The following is a 21,581-nucleotide window of genomic DNA, read 5'->3' on the forward strand; positions in this document are numbered from 1 at the left end:
GGCCCAGGTTGGACATCAGAAGCCTCAGCTGGGGGGGAAGGAAGCGTGGAAGGAAGAGTGGAGAGTGCTGGTCTGGGTTCAGTCTGACCTGCCAGAAAATGCAGCCTAATTTTGGGGTACGACGATCCAAGGATCAACTGAGGAAGCGGTGGTCGGACCTCAAATTAAGGGAGCACGATCAGTATAGAAGGATCAGGATAGTGCTGCAAAAAAATAAGTAGTTATGCTGTGTTCCCATTCTTTATCTTTATTACGTTCCTGCTGCTCCTTGGCTTTTCTTTACTGTTGTATAGTTTAAAATGGCAACTTTCATGTCCATGGGCACATTATTCGTTCAGCCAATAAAACACCATGTTTTGTTCAATACAATTTTTCTGGCCTACTTCTCTTAAAATAATTTTGGTGTCTAGATGGGTTTGTAACTAGAATGACTTGCAAACTAGATTCTGTGTAAGGAGAGGACACTCAGCAGCTGTTTACACATCTGGAAGCTGGAGCACTAGTGTAGGACAAAAGAACACCCTTTTTATTAGGGGGCCCCACACAGGTGTTCCAGTGTATACTATAAGGGTGTCTCCAACTGTGAAGCTTGTACAAAACAGGTAAGTATTCAAGCTTGACAAAGGACAAAAATATTTCTTCATCTTGGAACTCTGCCAAAACATACAATTGTACCCCACTTCCAAGCAATGTTTCATATTCCTATTTCTGCCATCAAATATCTGTGTGCTAAGTATACCTACTTTTTTTTTACATAGGGGAGAAAAGACTCGGACACCACTCATCAGAGGAGACAACAGACCCCCACCTCAGGAAGAAGTGGAAATGCCACAAAGCCAAGCAGAGCAGGAGGAGGGAGACGTGGTGGAAATTGTCACCACAACAGGTGAGTGTCTGCGACCACAGGCTCAGCTAAGAGATGGATGCCGCATATTTATAATACATGGTCTGTTTTTGTTTCTATATTTTTAGGTGATCGTGATGTTGTGGATGAAGGTCATTTCACCAGTGAAAGTGCCCAGATCCTGATCGGGAAGATCATGGGGTGTAATAGGGACTTGGAAAACATCAAGCAAAACATCAATGATGTTCAAAACAAAATGAAGAACATCATTAATGTTTTAGGGAGAGTTTAAAACCCCTCTAAATCCCTAATTTTTTCTGCTTTTTTTCCCAGCAAATATTTTTCACATTTTTTTGACATATTCTCGAAAAGCCAAATTTTGAAGATGCACACAGTGTGTCAACATGTGCTATCTGCCATCACGGGAGATCAATGTAGGCGTTTTGGGGATGCAACCCCTTCCTCAATAATAAAGTAGCTGAGAGGAAGGGGTTGCACCCACAAAACACGTCCATTGATCCCCCATGATGGCAGCTAACACATGTTGACATTCGGCAATTTGTGTACATCTTCAAAATTTGGCTTTTCCAGGGGTGACTTCACCCCATCTGCTGAACGCAATATCAAACACAGTTTATAAATACTCATGTCTGATATTGCCTTCAATTTCTACAAAAGTTGAACTTTGTAAGTTCCAGATTTGTGCATTTCTTGTTGTTTTTAAACATGGCTGTTTTACCTTAAAAGGAAATTCCTAATTTTAATGTGACCTAAAAATTTGTTATACAACAAACATGTTAGTTTGTTTTAAAAACCTTTTATAAATGCACATGTGATTGTGCTTTGATTAAAAAGATTGAGAATCAACAATGTGTGGCTTCTTCTTTCAATACTCAAAAGCATTTTTTGATGTAAAATTGGTGTTTTCAGTGACAATGGGGGTTATTTTCTAAAGGGAAATCCACTTTGCACTACAAGTGCAGTTTCTGTGCAGTCTCAAGTGCACTTGTAGTGCAATGTGTCTTTGCCTTTAGTAAATAACACCCAACAGTGCTTTATAATTTTACACGATCACGCCATTTTCATGGCCTCCACAAATTTCAGTCAGGGTCAGCTAAAAGAAAGACAAGCAGTAAATCTAAGCAAATAGTGGTTCAGTTTCAAAAAATGTTTTATTTAAAAAATGTCTCATACATTGTCTGGTATATCGATGGCCCCCCTACCCGCAAAGTATTCCATGTATCTTATACGGACCTCGCGGGAACTCGGGGGGGGCAAGCCAGGACGGCCAGCTTCAAGCGCAGTCAGGGTTGGTTCATTGAGATTAATTCCGGCTTCAGGCCCAACTGAGCGAGCATAGTTCACAGAATTTCTCCTTAAAAAGTTGTGCAGAACACAGCAAGCCAGGATGATGTGATTGAGTTTATATTCTGCCATGTGTATCGGTGTAAGAAATAGGCGGACCTGGCTGGCCATTATTCCAAACGTGTTCTCCACCACTCTTCTGGCTCTGGCCAGCCGGTAATTAAAAACCCTCTGATCCGGGGTTAGGGTCCTCATAGGGAATGGCCGCATAAGATGGTCCCCCAGCGCAAACGCTTCATCCGCAACAAAGACGAATGGGAGTCCTTCCGCATTGTCTTCTGGAGGTGGCAAGTCCAAGCTGCCATTCTAGAGGCGCCTGTAGAACTCCGTCTGGGCGATGACTCCACCATCTGACATCCGGCCATTCTTCCCCACGTCCACATACAGGAACTCGTAAGTAGCTGACACCACCGCCAACATCACAATACTATTAATCATCTTGTAGTTGTAATAGTATGACCCAGAGTTGGGTGGTGGGACGGTGTGGACGTGTTTCCCATCAATTGCCCCTCCGCAGTTAGGAAAGTCCCACCGCTGGGCAAAGTGGGAGGCCACAGTCTGCCATTCCTGTGGGTTGGAAGGAAACTGTGGAGTCAAACAAGAAAAAAAAAAAATCATTTTGCACATAAACATGGAAAGCAGATTAGACACAAACATTCTTGGCCAACATGAGTATAACATTTATTTTAGGGAGTATTTAAAGACAAAGGTATAAGGTCCACCTATCAGATTCCCCCCCCCCATGGGCCATTTAAAAAAAAAATGTATGGGGGGGAGATGTTTTGGACAGGTAACCCTCTCCACTTCATTGAGAGATGAATGCCTAAATAATGTGTATTACTTTGGCCAGCCCCTCCTTACTTTACACCATTGGCAGCCCACTGGACAGGTAAGAAGAGATAAATACACACTGTACACATTTGAGCACACTTTTACATTCTGCTATTACCTATCAAGATAATAATAGGATACAAAAACTTTAAACAGTACCATTTGAAAGTATTCAGGCAGGCCCTTGCACTATATGCTTTGGGGAATTCATCCAGAAATCTGACCACAAAAGAGGTGGGTATAGTGTGTATGGGTTTGGCAAAGTCAGCAGATAGAGGATTGGTATCAGCTGAGTTAGCAGTTGGGGGGAGGGAGGGTTCCAAATGATTTTGGGACCCCAAAAAAATACCTCTGGCACTCTGCCAGAATTTAAAGCACACATCACAATTTACAACATTTTAGGGGGTGTCTAGGGTAAAGCACTACTATGGAGCTGACAAAATGCATTGTTAAGTGACTACACAAGGTGAATATAGGGCCAGGAGAGCATGCTGGGGAGGTAAGTAAAGGCAAATATGTATGAAGGACAAAAAAAATTACATAAAAATCCAGCATGCATGAGGACAAAGGGGACATTCACAGTATATTACAATCATGGGAATTAGGGAATTAGGGAATATTTTTTTTTTTTTTCCTCTGGTTCCTTCAGCCTATCAATTAAGGGGGGTGGTTAATTGCTCACAGATGCCTATTTAACTGGGTGTAGAACTCAGTCTGAGCGTGCTCAGTCTTTGGCTGTGGAACTTTGTGTAAGTGGAACTTGGTAGAAGTGGGAGTTAAAAACTAGAGTTATAGAGTGAATAAGTCTTGCTTGTTGATTGCTGGGTTTGCTGGGGTGCATTTTTGGGGCATTTCCTTTTAGTTTTTCATTTGCCTTTTTCTGTCACTTTTTAAATAGCTTTTTTTTTTTTTTTTTCCTCTGGTTCCTTCAGCCTATCAATTAAGGGGGGTGGTTAATTGCTCACAGGTGCCTATTTAACTGGGTGTAGAACTCAGTCTGAGCGTGCTCAGTCTTTGGCTGTGGAACTTTGTGTAAGTGGAACTCGGTAGAAGTGGGAGTTAAAAACTAGAGTTTAAAACAGGAGGTTATAACAGGGGTCATAGTATCTGTGTAGTGTGAGTATCTGAGTGTTGTCTGAGTAGTGTGTGTGGATCGTTAGTACTTGTGTATTGTGTACTGTATACTTGAGTATTGCGAGTGCACGTAGGTCTGCGACTGTTCTGCGATTGCACGTAGGTCTGTGAGTACCTGTGTATTGTCTTGTTGTGTACCTGTGTATTGTCTTGAGTATTAGTGCCAGGAAGCTAGCTGTTAGGTAATTTGGACAGGGTAAAATCCCCAAATCCTCACTAAATTTAATAGGTACGATGCCCGGTGTGTGTGGAGAGGCGACTCTTTGTACATCTTGCCGCATGTATGCGTTCCTTGATCATCCGATCGAGGGTGAATACTGCTGTGCAAAATGTAAGCACATTGTTTCCCTGGAAGCCCAGGTTCTGAATCTAGGGAAGCAACTGTCAGCACTGAGAAGTCCCTCCATACTAAAGGTGAGCCAGGAATGTACACGGCAGGTGCCGGCAGGGGCCAGCACAGAGGCAGGTGGAGACAAAGAGGCGCAGGCACTAGCAAAGAGTAGATGGGTGACAGTCAGGAGGGGTAGAGGGGGAAGTGCCAGAGAGGCCGATCCAGGACTGGAGCATCCCAATAAGTACGCTCCATTGAGTGCCATTGGTGAAACCAGTCAGGGACCAGCACTGCTGGAGATGAGGGACTCTCCTAGCTGCCAGGGGAAGAACTCCTCCAGTGAGAGTGGGGGGGCGGCAAAGGGAAAGGAAAGACAGATTCTGGTGGTAGGGGACTCAATTCTTAGAAGGACAGAGAGGGCAATCTGTAACCAAGACCTGAAGCGCCGAACAGTATGTTGTCTACCGGGCGCTCGGGTTCGGCACATCACGGATCTTGTGGACAGATTACTGGGAGGGGCTGGGGAAGACCCGGCTGTCATGGTGCACGTTGGCACCAATGACAAAGTCAGAGGCAGATGGAGTGTCCTAAAGAACGATTTTAGGGACTTAGGTGCTAAATTGAGGAAAAGGACCTCCAAGGTAGTATTCTCAGGAATACTACCGGTACATCGAGCCACACCAGAAAGGCAGAGGGAGATTAGGGAAGTAAACAAGTGGCTGAAGAGCTGGTGTAGTAAGGAGGGGTTTTGGTTCCTGGAGGACTGGGCCGACTTCTCAGTCGGTAACTGGTACTATAGAAGGGACGGACTGCACCTAAATGAGGAGGGTGCAGATCTGCTGGGAATGAAGATGGCCAAAAAGTTAGAGGGGTTTTTAAACTAGGCGATGGGGGGGAGGGTCCAGAGACAGTGATAGCCAGCGCGGATGATATTCCAGAGGGTAGTGTTGGGGGCATTAGTGGTAGGTTAACCAAAGCACAAAAACACAAGGTGAGTATAGTAGCAAGTCCTAGTTGCAATTTTGAAACACCCAATACGAGGACAATATGCAACCGGTCTAAACTATGTGGCATGTTCACCAATGCCAGGAGCATGGCAGACAAGATGGGTGAACTAGAGATACTGTTGTACAAGGAGGATTTGGATTTTGTGGGAATTTCAGAGACCTGGTTCAACAGCTCTCATGATTGGCTGGCAAACATTCAAGGGTATACCCTATACCGCAAGGATAGAGAGGGTAAAAAAGGGGGAGGGGTATGCCTATACATCAAGAATAATGTACAAGCGAATGTGAGAGATGACATCACTAAGGGAGCTAGAGAGGAGGTGGAATCCTTATGGGTAGAGCTCCAAAGGGATGAAGCTAAGGGGAAAATAATACTGGGAGTATGCTATAGGCCCCCTAACCTGAAGGAGGAAGTGGAGACGGATCTCCTATCACAAATTGGATTAGCAGCAAGGATGGAAAGTGTTATCATAATGGGCGATTTTAATTATCCAGACATAGACTGGGCGGAGGGAACCGCGCATTCATTTAAGGCTCGCCAGTTCCTTAATGTCTTGCAGGACAATTTTATGGGTCAGATGGTAGACGCACCAACTAGAAATAAAACATTACTGGATCTACTGATTACCAACAATACAGACCTGATCACAGATGTGGAAATACGGGGCAATTTAGGTAACAGCGATCACAGGTCAATTAGTTTCAGTATAAATCACACAAATAGGAAACATAAAGGGAATACAAAGACACTGAATTTCAAAAGAGCCAACTTCCCTAAACTACAAACCTTGCTAAAAGGCATAAATTGGGATAAAGTTTTAGGAACAAAGAATACGGAGGAGAGATGGGTTTGCTTTAAGAGCATATTAAATAAGGGCATTAGCCAATGTATACCATTGGGTAATAAATTTAAAAGAGCGAACAAAAATCCTGGATGGCTTAACTCCAATGTAAAAATGCATATAAAAGCAAAGGAGAAGGCCCTCAAAAAATACAAGGTTGAGGGATCATCCTCAGCATTCAGACTTTATAAAGAATGCAATAAGAAATGTAAGGGTGCAATTAGGACGGCTAAGATAGAACATGAAAGACACATAGCGGAGGAGAGCAAAAAAAATCCCAAGAAATTCTTTAAGTATGTAAACATTAAAAAAGGGAGGACAGACCATATTGGCCCCATAAAGAATGAGGAAGGACATCTGGTTACAAAGGATGGGGAGATGGCAAAGGTATTGAATTTATTCTTCTCCTCAGTCTTCACGAGTGAATCGGGGGGCTTCAGTAACCAAAACTGCAGTGTTTATCCTCATGACACAACACAGGAAGCACCTCCATGGTTAACAGAGGACGGAATTAAAATTAGACTTGAGAAACTTAACATTAATAAATCACCGGGACCAGATGGCTTGCATCCGAGGGTACTTAGGGAACTCAGTCAGGTGATTGCCAGACCGTTGTTCCTAATTTTTACAGACAGTCTATTGACTGGAATGGTACCAGCTGATTGGAAAAAAGCCAATGTAGCACCAATATTTAAAAAGGGCCCAAAAAACATCCCTGGGAATTACAGACCAGTTAGCCTAACATTAATAGTATGTAAAATCTTGTAGGGGATGATAAGGGACTATATACAAGATTTTAGTAATAAGAATGATATCATTAGCAGTAATCAGCATGGATTCATGAAGAATCGTTCTTGCCAAACCAATCTATTAACCTTCTATGAGGAGGTGAGTTGCCATCTAGATAAAGGAAGGCCCGTAGACATGGTGTATCTGGATTTTGCAAAAGCATTTGACACAGTTCCCCATAAACGTTTACTGTACAAAATAGGGTCCGTTGGCATGGACCATAGGGTGAGTACATGGATTGAAAACTGGCTACAAGGGCGTGTTCAGAGGGTGGTGATAAATGGGAAGTACTCAGAATGGTCAGGGGTGGGTAGTGGGGTTCCCCAGGGTTCTGTGCTGGGACCAATCCTATTTAATTTGTTCATAAACGATCTGGAGGATGGGATAAACAGTTCAAGCTCTGTATTTGCAGATGATACTAAGCTAAGCAGGGCAATAACTTCTCCGCAGGATGTGGAAACCTTGCAAAAAGACCTGAACAAATTAACGGGGTGGGCGACTACATGGCAAATGAGGTTCAATGTAGAAAAATGTAAAATAATGCATTTGGGTGGCAAAAATATGAATGCAATCTATACACTGGGGGGAGAACCTCTGGGGGAATCTAGGATGGAAAAGGACCTGGGGGTCCTAGTAGATGATAGGCTCAGCAATGGCATACAATGCCAAGCTGCTGCTAATAAGGCAAACAGAATATTGGCATGTATTAAAAGGGGGATCAACTCCAGAGATAAAACGATAATTCTCCCGCTCTACAAGACTCTGGTCCGGCCGCACCTGGAGTATTCTGTCCAGTTCTGGGCACCAGTCCTCAGGAAGGATGTACTGGAAATGGAGCGAGTACAAAGAAGGGCAACAAAGCTAATAAAGGGTCTGGAGGATCTTAGTTATGAGGAAAGGTTGCGAGTGTTGAACTTATTCTCTCTGGAGAAGAGACGCTTGATAGGGGATATGATTTCAATTTACAAATACCATACTGGTGACCCCACAATAGGGATAAAACTTTTTCGCAGAAGAGAGTTTAATAAGACTCAGGGCCACTCATTACAATTAGAAGAAAAGAGGTTTAACCTTAAACTACGTAGAGGGTTCTTTACTGTAAGAGCGGTAAGGATGTGGAATTCCCTTCCACAGGCGGTGGTCTCAGCGGGGAGCATTGATAGCTTCAAGAAACTATTAGATAATCACCTGAATGACCGCAACATACAGGGATATATAATGTAATACTGACACATAATCACATACATAGGTTGGACTTGATGGACTTGTGTCTTTTTTCAACCTCACCTACTATGTAACTATGTAACTATGTAACTACATTACACTATCAAACATTAAATACAATAAAATGTAATGTTAATGGATAAAAATCTTACCTTCATATACTCCTTCTGCAGGACCTGGATGATGGCAGAACAGGTCTCTGGGATAATGATCCCCAGAGACTGGGGGGAGATGCCTGTCGAGAACTTGAGGTCCTGCAGGCTTCTCCCCGTCACCAAGTACCGCAGGGCAGGTACTAGCATCTGCTCCGGAGTGATGGCTTGCCTCATGCAGGTATCCTGCCTGCTGATATAGGGGGTCAGCAAAGCCAACAAACGGTGAAAAACAGGGTCCGTCATCTTGAGAAAGTTCCTGAAATCATCAGGATTATTCTCATGGATCTCACGGAGCAAAGGCATGTGACAGAACTGGTCACGCTGGAGCAACCAATTCTTGGTCCATTACCTCCTCCCCACCCTGTTCATGGACTGGGCTTTTGTCAAAGTAAGGACCCCAACACCAAGCCCCCGCACAGCACGAACTCTACGATGAGTACGTATATGCAACATGGCTAGAAAACGGTCGGCTGCTCAGAACGAAGTAACAGAACACAGTGAAGAGCAGCAAGGCCTGTGAAGAGCGACCTGAAAATCAGTAACAAACGAACAAGAACACAATGACAAGTCAATGGTAACTCGCTGCACGCACTGAAGACCAGATACAAACCCACAAGCTCAAACTGAACAGCAGAAATACGATCTGAAAACCAGGAGTCTGAAAAAGCACGAATCGTCTCTCACCAAATTTTTACTAACACGAGATTAGCAAAAAGAGCCCAAAGGGTGCCGGGCTTAGTACTGAACTGCCCTTTTATAGTCTTGTCATACGTGGTGTACGTCACCGCGTTCTTGGTGTTCGGAAATTCCGACAACTTTGTGCGACCGTGTGTATGCAAAACAAGTTTGAGCCAACATCCATCGGAAAAAATCCATGGATTTTGTTGTCGGAATGTCCGACCGTGTGTATGGGGCATATCTCTGCTAAAACCTGGAGAATTGCACATGGAAATATTGTTTAGAGCATGATATAATTGCCTAAATAGTACTGAAATATGCTGTATATTATTTAAAGATAATCTGCTTTTAAACTGTGTGAAAAAACGGAAAATTTATATCAAATACTTACCGTAATTTTCCTTTCCTGATAGGCTCCATGGCAGCATACGTGTGGGTAGGCTCCGCCTCCATAACTACCCAATAGGACCCCTCTCCCATAAATCTTTGCTCTAGGCTGCTATCCATGTTCCGTAACTAGCCTACTCCAGACATTTGGGAGGGACTCCTGCTGCCACGGAGCCTATCAGGAAAGGAAAATTACGGTAAGTATTTGATATAAATTTTCCGTTTTCCTGACAGGCTCCATGGCAGCATACGTGTGGGAAATAACTCGCCAAAACACACCCGGGTGGGCAAAAAATGTTTGAGCAAAGAAACCTAATTTTATTTTACATTGTCAACCGACAATACTTGTAAACCAAAATTAATGGAAGATAGAGCAGCAGGCTCAACACAGTAGTGGGAGACAAATGTGTTAATAGAAGACCAAGAAGCCGCTCTACAAATGATTTCAGGCTCGACCTGCCGAGAAGCTGCCCACGAGGTCAAGATACTCCTGGTCGAATGAGCTGTCACTGCCTCTGGAGGAGCCAAGCCCTTTGCCTTGTATGCCCTCTGAATGGTCTGCACAACCTGACCGAAGCTCGCATTACCTTGTTTTTACCATGGAGAAGAACGAAAAGGAATTCTGTTTGTCTGAATGGAGTCGTGACCTCCAGATATTGTTTTAGAGTGTGGCCTACGTCAAGTGGATGAACATCCTGATTATCCATTGTTCTGAAAGTAGGAAGTACAATTTCTTGGTTTTCATGAAAGACTGAGGTCACTTTAGGGTTTGACCCTAGCATGGGAATCAACATTACCCTGTCTGGAAAGAAGGTCAGAAAAGGTTCTTTTGAACCTAGATTTCTAATCTCCGACACTCTTTTAGCCGAAGTCACAGCTACTAAGAAGGTGGTCTTGAGCGTGAGGTCTCTCATGGAAAGAGGTTTGTCAGGATCTGATCCGAGATTGGAGAGAAAATCCAAGACAATAGGGAGGTCCCATTTGGGAAACCTAGGTCTTCTTTGAGGTTTAAGCCTGATAGCTCCTTTAAAGAATTGACAAACTAATGCGCGATTTGCCCAAGATACTCCTGTGAAGGCCAAGATGGCTGAAACTTGAACTCTTAGTGAGCTGACTGCTAAAGATAAGTCAAGCCCTGATTGGAGAAAATGTAGGAATCACTGCAATGATTTCCACCTTCTCTGTTCTGAGCCTCCGGAGAAATTGAAGAATCACCGGTACCGGAGGGAAGGCATAAGCCCTCTGAAACCTCCACTGATCTGAGAGAGCATCTATTCCATATGCCCGAGGGTCTCTGAACCTTGAATAGTATCTGGGCATTTTGTGATTGCATGGGGAAGCAAACAGATCGACCTCTGGAAGTACTCCCAGGGTCAGAAGCCACTCGAACACCTCTCTGTGGAGAGACCACGCGTTGTTGTCCATTTGAACCCGCGAGAGGAAGTCCGCCTGTACATTCTGAATCCCCGGAATGTAAACTGCCGAGATGTTGGACACATACTTCTGAGCCCAGCTCATTATTGGCTCCACCTCTTGTAACAGAGACCAGCTGCAAGTTCCACCTTGCTTCTTTATGTAAGCCACCGCGGTTGTGTTGTCCAACCTTAGCATTACTGATGAATCCTTTATTAGATGGCGAAATGACAGGAGTGCCTGAAAGGCGGCTCTCAGCTCCAGAATGTTGGAGACAATCCCTCGAGCAGGGAAAATCCATCGGCCCTGAGCCACTTCTGAAAGGCAGTGAGCGCCCCAACCCCGATTGCTGGCATCCAATGTTATTGTGACCCATGAGATGGGAATGATTGAATGGTGATTACGCAGATTTTTCCCTTGAAGCCACCAAAGGAGAGACGTTCTCATGGTTGGAGTAAGGTGTATGCGCTGGACTTGGCTGGAAGAATCCCATTGTTAAAGGAACCCTTTTTGGAAGGGTCGAGTATGCCATTGGGCCCACTTCACCATAGGAATGGTGGCTGTCATCGTGCCAATTACTTTCAGGCATTGGAGAGCGGAGAGGTGAGATGACGCAAGGGCTGCGTGTATTCTGTCTCAAATCACTCCAATCTTCTCCTCTGGAAGGGAGATGGTGCCTTCCAATGTGTTGAAGTGTGCCCCTAGAAACACCAGGGATTGAGTTGGCTCTAGATGGCTCTTTTTTAAATTCAGAAGCCACCCGAATTCCTGCAGGGTGGAGATGACTAAGCTCTTGTGCTCTAAAAGTTGATCTTTGTTCTAAGCTAGGAGAAGTAGGTCGTCTAAATAGTGGTGGAGACGAACCCCCTTGATGCGAAGTAGAGCTACAACAGACAAAAGGACCTTGGAGAAGACCCGAGGTGACGTTGTTAGGCCGAAGGGTAAACATGTGAACTGCAGATGCTGGTTGCCTACCGCAAAGTGGAGGAATTGTTGGAAATCTGTTGCCACTGGCACGTGGAAGTACGCATCTTTTAGATCGATTGAAATCATCCAATCCCCCAGATGTACTGATTGTTGAATCGTAAGTAAAGATTCCATTTTGAATTTTTCCTTTCAGATAAAGGAATTGAGATGGGTTAAGTCTATTACTGGCCTCCATGTACCATTTTTCTTCTGTATCATGAACAGAGGAGAATACATGCCTTTGCCTTGTTCGTTTTCTGGAACAGGGACGGCTGCGCCTTGATCCAATAAACAATTCACGTAGGTTAACAGGACCTGCTTTTTCTCTTCTGAACCTGGAAGAGATGTGGGAACAAATCTGAGTCTAGGGGTATTGTTGAAGACCCACTTGTGACCGGAGGAGAGACCGTCCTGCTGGTCCAGTAATCCCGGATTGAGGCCGCCCAGACATGCCCGAAGTGGCGAAGACGAGCCCCCACCTGGCATGCCTGAGTGAGCCCAATCTCTAAAGGACTTAGTGGAGTCCTGGTTTCCAGAGGAACCACCTTTTGCGGGTTTCTTAAAGGAGGACTGCCTGGATTTCCAGGACCTTGAAAACTCCCAACCAGGTCTGTAGCTGCGTGCTTCCCTAGCGCGATCAGAATTTTGTCTTCTAGGAAAATTGCGTTTCTGATTTTGTAGACGTCTGTCTTAAGGGAGGAAACCAGACTTCAATAGAGGCCTCCCCAAGAAAGGCTGATGCCAGCCTGATCTCCTGGATAGGAGAATCTTTTGCTGTTTCAGTAGAGATTCCTCTTAGGAACCCATCCACATTATCAGACCAAGATTCCAAAGCTTTGGAGACTGCAGCTATCGCAAGTACTGGCTTATATGCCATTCCTGCCGTCAGGTAGACCCTTTTTAAATCTGAATCAATTCGTCTTTCCAAAGGATCTTTAAAAGATACAGTATCCTCTAAGGGGAGCGTTACATATCTTGCTAGTCTCATCAGTGCTGCATCCACTAAAGGAGCTGACTCAAGGTGTTTTACTTCCTCTTCCTTACAAGGATAAAGTTTTAAGACCTTTGACTGCATGGAACTCTTCTTGTCCATCTTGCTCCATTCCTCAGAAATGACATCGCCCAGCTCAGAGAGAAAAGGAAAATATTGATGCTCCTTATTGAGCTGCTTGAAAAACTTTCTCTGTTTTGGGGGGGGGGGGGAGTAACTGGATCTTCCCACTTCAGGGCCTCTTTTACTGCCTTCACCAAAGAAGGGACTAAAGCATATTCAAACCCCAGGCCAGGATCTTCCAGATCCGATTCGCTGTCTGAAACAAGAGCAGAAGGGTGATTTGGCTGGGAAGACTCCCATGTCTCATGTACAGAACCTTCACCCACTGGAGGGCATAATGGGTCTGATGGGGAATCACGGGGCTGTTGAGCCTCTCTTTCCTGTAGAGATTCTTTCACAACCCGTCTCACCATAGATTCTAAACGCTGGTCTGCACCATCCCTCTCATCTGCAGCTTTAGAGAAGCAGTGATCACAAAGAGATTTGTCTCCTGGAACAGGCATCCTGCACCCCCAGCATGATTTTCCTGATCTCTTGCTAGAGTGAGATGAAGGGGGGTGAGAAGGATCTTTATTGCGCTGTTCAGATCTGGCGGGCTGGCCACTAGGGGGCAGTGAGGAGTCCGTGGAGTCAACCCAATAGGAAACTGCAGAGACAGATTCACACATCAGCTGGCTGACAAAAGACCTCAACCCCCAGACAACAGAGATTGTCTTACCTTGAACCGGCAAGATAGTTGCCATGGGAAGTCGTGGTATCCCCAACGATCATTCCCGGGGCTCTGTAAGCTTTCCACAGCTTTTAAAAGTGGCGCCCGTGATGTCATCGCCGACGTCAGATGCGAAACGCTCGCGCGCATGCATGAACCAAGCCTCGATTTCGTATCGGATCCGTGCATGCGCAGAGCGCACGCCGGTACCCGGAAATGAAACGAGAAAGCGGCTGCTGGAACGCAGGAAGCGACTGTACCAGCTTGGACACCAGTGATGGGAAATAAACACACAGAAAAGGTACCAAAAACACATAAACACTGCTGCCATGTATATAAATTTGAAAACTTACCCCTCCACCTACGATCACCTGGGCCGAGGAACCGCCATCCACACACACACACACACCGGACTTGGCAGCAGATAATGGTCGCCTGAAACATTAGGCAAACAGACCGTGAGCACATAGATGAACCGATCCAATCTTCAGCGCTACTCTGCTATACACTCCATACCCTGCTTAACAGTCAGGGCCTATCGGAGGAATCTTTGGCACTCGGCTGAATCGATCGTAGGGAGGTTTATCTTCAGGTAGGAGAACCAACACCTGGTCCTACGGAGGAGGACAAAAAAGGAACATGGATAGCAGCCTAGAGCAAAGATTTATGGGAGAGGGGTCATATTGGGTAGTTATGGAGGCGGAGCCTACCCACACGTATGCTGCCATGGAGCCTGTCAGGAAAGTGATTTCTACACTGAAATATCTTAAAAAGTCTGAGAAGAAATAAATTCCCCGTTTTTGTACAACTAGGTGCCAACACAACTGAGCATGCAAATAGCTCTCATTTTAGCTCCAGTGTCTTTTTTACAGGTCGCTATAGTAAATACGAAAATGAGCGCTAAGTTAAAGAGCGTTTTTTGGAAGTGAAAATTGGCGCTATTATGCAAGTTTTAGCCATTAATTCTAATGGAACAATTGTAACTTTCACACATAAATCCTTTAAATGTTGAAATGAAATGTATATTTCTCTGAAATTAATTTTCCTTTGCAACATTGTTGCTTCTACTTCAAATATAATATTTTGTTTTTAAGAATGCTAGAATGTGGAATGTTTTGATGTTTTGGTAAAATATATTTTTCTCTGTCACTTTCACTTGTTACTCTCCATCTCACAACAATATTTACCCCAAACTCACACAAGTGTCTTTACAAAGCACAAATATTACCATTGCTGATGCAAATTTAAAATGAGTCACAATTTTTTGTGCTTTTTTATTATTTCCAAATATTCATAATTTGAGCCCAAAAAATGTGATATGTGTACCAACATCAGAAATCAAAATGTAATTCCCAAAAATTTGAGGGTAATATCACTATTCACTACTAATATCACTGTTCTACACAAAGAACCAGCAAATATCACAGAATAAATCAAGAAGAATAACTCTTGAGTAATGTAATTCCATCACCTGTATGCCCAAAGAAATGAAGTATTTATGTGTAGGAGGTTTTTACATGTGGCAGCTCTGTGGCTTAGAGGTTAGAACTTCTGCTTAGCATCCCTGAGCATCTGGGTTATATTCCCAAACATGCCACTTCATGTAGAGAAGTTGTCTCATCTCCCAGGTCCTAAAACTTTGTCTAAATGTAGTATTTATGTGTAGGAGGGTTCCACCACCATTGTAAATCCTGCCAGATACACTATCTAGTCAAAAGTATTGTGACACCTGCTTTTACACACACATGAACTTTAATGGCAGCCCAGTCTTAGTCCTTAGGGTTAAAATTTTATTTGGCCCACCCTTTGCAGCTAGAACAGCTTCTGGGAAGGCTGTCAACAAGGTTTAGTATGCCTATGGGAATGTTTGACCATTCTTCCAGAAGTACATTTGTGAGGCCGGGCACTGATGTTGGATGAGAAGACCTGGCTCGCAGTCTGCTCTAATTCAGCCAAAAGGTATTCTATCTGATTGAGATCAGGACTCTGTGCAGCCAGTTAAGTTCCTCCACCCCAAACTCACTCATCCATATCTTTATGTAACTTGACTGGCCTAGACAGAGTCCTGACCTCAATACAACAGAACACCTTGGGGATGAATTATGCCCCGTACACACGGACGGATTTTCCGACGGAAAATGTGTGATAGGACCTTGTTGTCGGAAATTCCGACCGTGTGTAGGCCCCATCACACATTTTCCATCGGATTTTCCGACACACAAAGTTTGAGAGCAGGATATAAAATTTTCCGACAACAAAATCCGTTGTCGGAAATTCCGATCGTGTGTACACGCATTGCAGGGCATCGCATCGCGATGACCCCCAGCCACAAGCAAAAGCAGGCACAAGAGGCAGAACAGTGACATGTGTGTATAAACACACAAATCCCTGGTCTGTTCTGAGAGGAGATGCAGATCGTGAGTTCCTAATAGCTAGGAACCACAATCTGTCATCTTCTATAGTCAGTCCCCTCCCCCCCACAGTCAGGGAACACAGTTAACCCCTTGATAGTCCCCTAGTGTTAACCCCTTCCCTGTCAGTGATATTTATACAGTAATCAGTGCATTTTTATAGCACTGGTCGCTGTATAATTGTCAATCGTCCCAAAAATGTGTCAAAAGTGTCCGATCTGTCCGCCATAATGTCGCAGTTCTGATAAAAATCACAGATTGATGCCATTACTAGTAAAAAAAATAAATAATAATAAAAATGACATAAATCTATCCCCTATTTTGTAGACACTATAACTTTTGCAATTGAATTTGAAATTGCTTACATTGTTCACATGTTGGCTATTTTTGCTTTGTTATTCGTACTTTATTGTAAAACCTTTGACTTGATTCTCTTGTATAACCAATATTGTTCTCTTTTATTATTTTTCTCCATAATAAGTTTCAATAAAAATATTGAACAAGAAAAAGTGTTTACATGTTCTGTGTTGGAAATTAAATAAAGCTGTGGCCTTTCCCTTTTGCAACCTAATAGTTGTAAGTGTGGTTTCTTGTATGGGGGGGGGGTTCTATATTATATTAATAGTCTGTTTTTCCTAGGCCTTTGTGCCTCAGCAGTCAAGTGTAGAGAAAGGCGAGTGCCAGGAAACAGTTTTAAACTTCCTCTTTCACACACTTGTAAATGCCAAAAAGAGAACAAAACTCTAAACAGACCCCTGATGTCTCACTTGTGAGACAGAGAAATGGATTGAGGACAGAGATTCCTCAGTCCCTTTCTCTGCAGTCTCAGCTGAACTGGACAGTGAATGAATAGGAAGTGCTCTGTACTGAACAGCTTCCTGTTCTTCACAAACAAAGCAAAATAAACACAGCAGCCGTGAGAGAAGAGGATGGAAGCAGGAGTGCTTCAGGGGGTGGGCACAGTGGAGGCCGGGCAGTAGGGGGAATTGGCACTGCACATGGTGATTATGGTGTGCCTAGCCACACCTGGCACACCCTGTGCGCACGCCTATGGTTATTAGTAACTCAGCTATACTTGTATTCTGTTGCAGATCTCCACAGTGTGCCTGCCTGTCACTCAATCAATATGTATATTATACATCAATTCATGAAAATAGCAAATAAAAAGCATCTAAAATAAATAACATATGACTAAAAAATTGATTGATATAAATGTGCCAAAAGTGAAATTGATCTATATAAAGTAAAATATGTGGCAACAAGTACATAAAAAAGAATATGAGTCCCAAGTGTCCAATAAAGTGCTTATTTAGTGCATCTTCTGACATAAGCTCCCATGCAATGAATCTACTCAGTGCTTCGCCATAACACAGTGCTCCACCACCTGGTGAAATGCATGCTCACATTGCTTCTGGACCCGTATGTTATACAGGTCAACAACACATGTAAGAAGGCATCCTCAACAAGATTTCATATCTCAGTGGGTGATCCTCCTCGCATATCCACCGCAGTAAATACAGGGTCCTTAGGATGTACATCTCCATACAGCTCACTATAAAAGAGCGAACAATCGCCAATAGTGTGATATGTTTTAATAGATAGGCATAGACCAGTACAGCTTCTGAGTAACCTACTCACATTTATTGTGTGACAAATGAGCATAAAAATGCATACATGGCATCAGCAAACAGTCAGACAACTTTTGATAGCAATGTCCACCGAGATATTCACGTCGCTTGGCTTTTGCATCATAAGCACTTTTGGCGCTTCTCTCTCCCCCTCTTCTTGTCTGCACAGTGTTTGGGTCCCCATTGAAGCTGGGACTATTACTATACCCTCTGGGACTATTGAACTTATACGTTATCTTCATCATTTAATTTTATTTTTAATTCTATTTTTTATTTAGAATTTTTTTTAATCTGGTATACCCATCGACTATTTTAATTGGATGACAACTATACATAGCCGTTTAGGTTTCAATTATAAACCTATAGCTTACTGCTAACAGGTGTAGCGTTGAGTATAACATTCAGTGTGTTATTTTTGTTATTGTGATGCATAGAAACTTAAATATGTAATTCATTGGGGTTGATTTACTTAACCACTTGTGGACCGGAAGGATTTACCCCCTTAATGACCAGGCCATTTTTTGCAATACGGTAATGTGTCGCTTTAACTGATAATTGCGTGGTCATGCGACGTTGTACACAAACAAAATTTATGTCCTTTTTTCCTACAAATAGAGCTTTCTTTTGGCGGTGATAAATGCAACAGAAATAGCAGGAGATTGATGGGAAGCAAACAGCAAGCAATAGGAAGCCTGTGGAGATGCCGCGATCTCCATCTTTGATTTACATTGTTACCACGCTTATGAAGGATGAAATATCTTGTAAGTGTAATTCATTTGGCTCATTAAATTACCTTTTATTGAGTACTACACTATGGGAGCATTTTGTTTTTATCTTTCGAGTGCCACGATTATAGCCTCAACTTCAGATATCGGTATAGGTTTTTGGGAGACCTGAATTCCCTGCGCCTGCTGTTAATTTTTAGTCGGTAAGGAGATTTAATACTCAGTGCCAGTTCACACTTGTGCGATGCGGTTTTGATGCGAATTTTTTCATTGCATGTTTGCTTATTACCAGCGCGACTGTATTGCGAATTACTCGGGTGTGAAGCATCTTGGATAAAGGATCTTTCTTCACTATACTTTCTTCTTGGAGTATCATTTTTTACACTGTATATGGATTTTTACTGATTTCTTTTAATACACAGATTCTCTATTGTAATGGGACTTTGCTTTTGTTTTTCATCATTGATTTGCAAAACAATTTCGCTTCATTCATTCTTTGTATATGTTTGTATATGTTTTAGATTTTTATATTTTATATGTGGTTTTATTATTTATGATTTTTTGTTATATCACTTTTATTTTCAATAAATATTTGTGGTATTTGCTTTAGTTTTTTTAGGTGAGGGTTTTTTCACCATTACCTCATGTATTAATTTTTTAATTTATCATTGATGTTGGTTTCATTATTATATCTGATTCATTTGGTATATCACTTATCACTTTTTAGTTTTCTTTGTGGTATTTGCCTTAGTTTTTCCAGTTGAGAGTTTTTTCACTATTACTTTCCGATCATTGGTTTTTCCATAATTTCACATTATTAGCGCTGCATCTTTATTTATCACATTGCATTTGAGTTTTAGTATTAGACTTTTGGTGCTCGCAGATTTTTTTTATTTTTAACATATTTTGTTCTTTATTTCTAGCGCAGCATTAACCTTCAGGTTTTTTTACAATTTATTTTGGTGGTATTTGATCACCTCTGTGGTTTTTATTTTTTGCGCTATAAACAAAAAAGGAGTGACAATTTTGAAAAAAAAACAATATTTTTAACTTTTTGCTATAATAAATATCCCCCCCAAAAAAAGTCGTCATCGGTTTAGCCCAATATGTATTCTTATACATGTTTTTGGTAAAAAAAATCCCAATAAGCGTATATTGATTGGTTTGCGCAAAAGTTATAGTGTCTACAAAATAGGGGATATATTTATGGCATTTTTATTATATATATTTTTTTCTAGTAATGAAGATGATCAGCGATTTTTAGCGGGACAGCGGACAGATAGGAGACGACACTTTTTTGGGACCATTGACATCTATACAGTGATCAGAGCTAAAAATAGCCACTGATTACTATATAAATGTCACTGGCAGGGAAGCACTAGGGGGTGATCAAGGGGTTAAGTGTTCCCAAGGGAGGTGTTTCTAACTGTGGGGGGATGGGACTGACTGGGGGTAAAGAGAGATCACTGTTCCTGATCACTAGGGACAGCAGATCTCGCTCTACTTCCCTGACAGAATGGGGAACTGTCTGTTTACATTGACAGATCCCCCGTTCTGGCTATCTGAGGAGCGACCGCGGGTCGCCGGTGAACATCGCCCCCTAGAGCTCTTAAAGCTGCTGACGTATACCTACGGCGCCAGCCTACCGCAGTATAATGTTTTGGATAGAGTGGAGGTGGATTTGAAATATTTTATTGTCTGTGTCCCTATTAGGGAAATTTACCCTTCCTATATTTTTCTTGTTCACCATTATCATCGAAAGTAAAAGTAAAAGAAAATCCCAATTTTTTGAGTGAAAATCTTTGAAAAAAAAAAAAACTAACAGGGGTTATAACCCTCCCTTACTCTATCCTTAATGCAAAAAAAATGTGCCTATGGTTCTACTTTAATGCAAATTGCAATTTTCAAATTGCTCCAGAGCTTAGTAAATGAGGAAAAGCTTCACTTTACATGAATACCTAATCACATGCAAGCAAAAATTAAAAAGTTAATTTTTGCTTGCACGTGATTGGATAATGGAAGTCAGCAGAGCACCCCCTCATTTACTAAGCTCTGAAGTGAGCTTAGTAAATGAGTTAGTAAATCCACCCCATTACATGTAGTAAAATAAAGTCTATTTTCTATGGTCATTTCAGCAGATTTTTGCAGACTTTTTTTGTGTATATACAAGTGTAGCAGACATGTTGTAATGCAATTTCTCCTTTTGGCCACAAGATGGAGACAGAGAGCTGCTGACTGGTCCTTCCAGAAAAATTCACAGACACAGAGCATACTGGGAAAAAGGGGAGTTTCAGGAAGTGCTGTAGGGATGGAAGAGAGGGAAGTACTGAGGTAAAAGAAAGAGAGAGTGCTGACAGGAGACAGAGGAGAGGAGATTGCTTAAAAGAGAGGGAGATACCAAGGCTCAAAAAGTCCTTTGCTGGGACACAGTGACACTTAAAAGTGAGGAGAAGAGGAGTGTGTGAGGGGAAGGAACTGAGGTGCTGGAGTGAGGAGAGAGACACACACTGACACCAGGGACTGGTTGCCCCAACAGAGGAGGAGGGATATCCTGAAGCCCTGGAAAAAGAGTCTGTGAGGACAATAAGGAGAGCAGTCTGAGGAGAGAGAGGGAGAGAGGGAAAGAGTGGTGAGGTGGTAGGTGTGAGGAAAACCGCTGAGACTGAGGAGACAGAGAGAGAGACTCTGACAGCATCAGAGGGGAAGAAAGACAAGCTTTTACAGAGACTGCCAGGAGAGTGTTGCCTGGAGACAGAGGAATGAGGACGCCTGAGGGGAGCCAGCAGCAGAGATAGCCATGTGGTCCACTACTATTTAGTCCAGGGACCCTACTCAGCAGCCCAGCACCTCTCAGCTCAGGGATCGAGATACCCATCCAGGAATTGGGTCGGCTGCTGCCTGTTCACCTTGCGAGTTTTTCTACCAGTCATCTTGATCGGCCATCAGCAAGAGATCCAGTGCCTTACAACATCACTAGGAGCATCAGGAGCCTCAACCAGCACCTGGGACTATCGTTGTGTCATTGCACAGAGGACTTCTGTGCAGGTGTAAACCCAACATCCTTCTTGACACCATACTGACACTGCAT

Source organism: Aquarana catesbeiana, linkage group LG09 (genome assembly GCF_042186555.1).
Source record: "Aquarana catesbeiana isolate 2022-GZ linkage group LG09, ASM4218655v1, whole genome shotgun sequence".
In the NCBI taxonomy this organism is placed as follows: domain Eukaryota; kingdom Metazoa; phylum Chordata; class Amphibia; order Anura; family Ranidae; genus Aquarana; species Aquarana catesbeiana.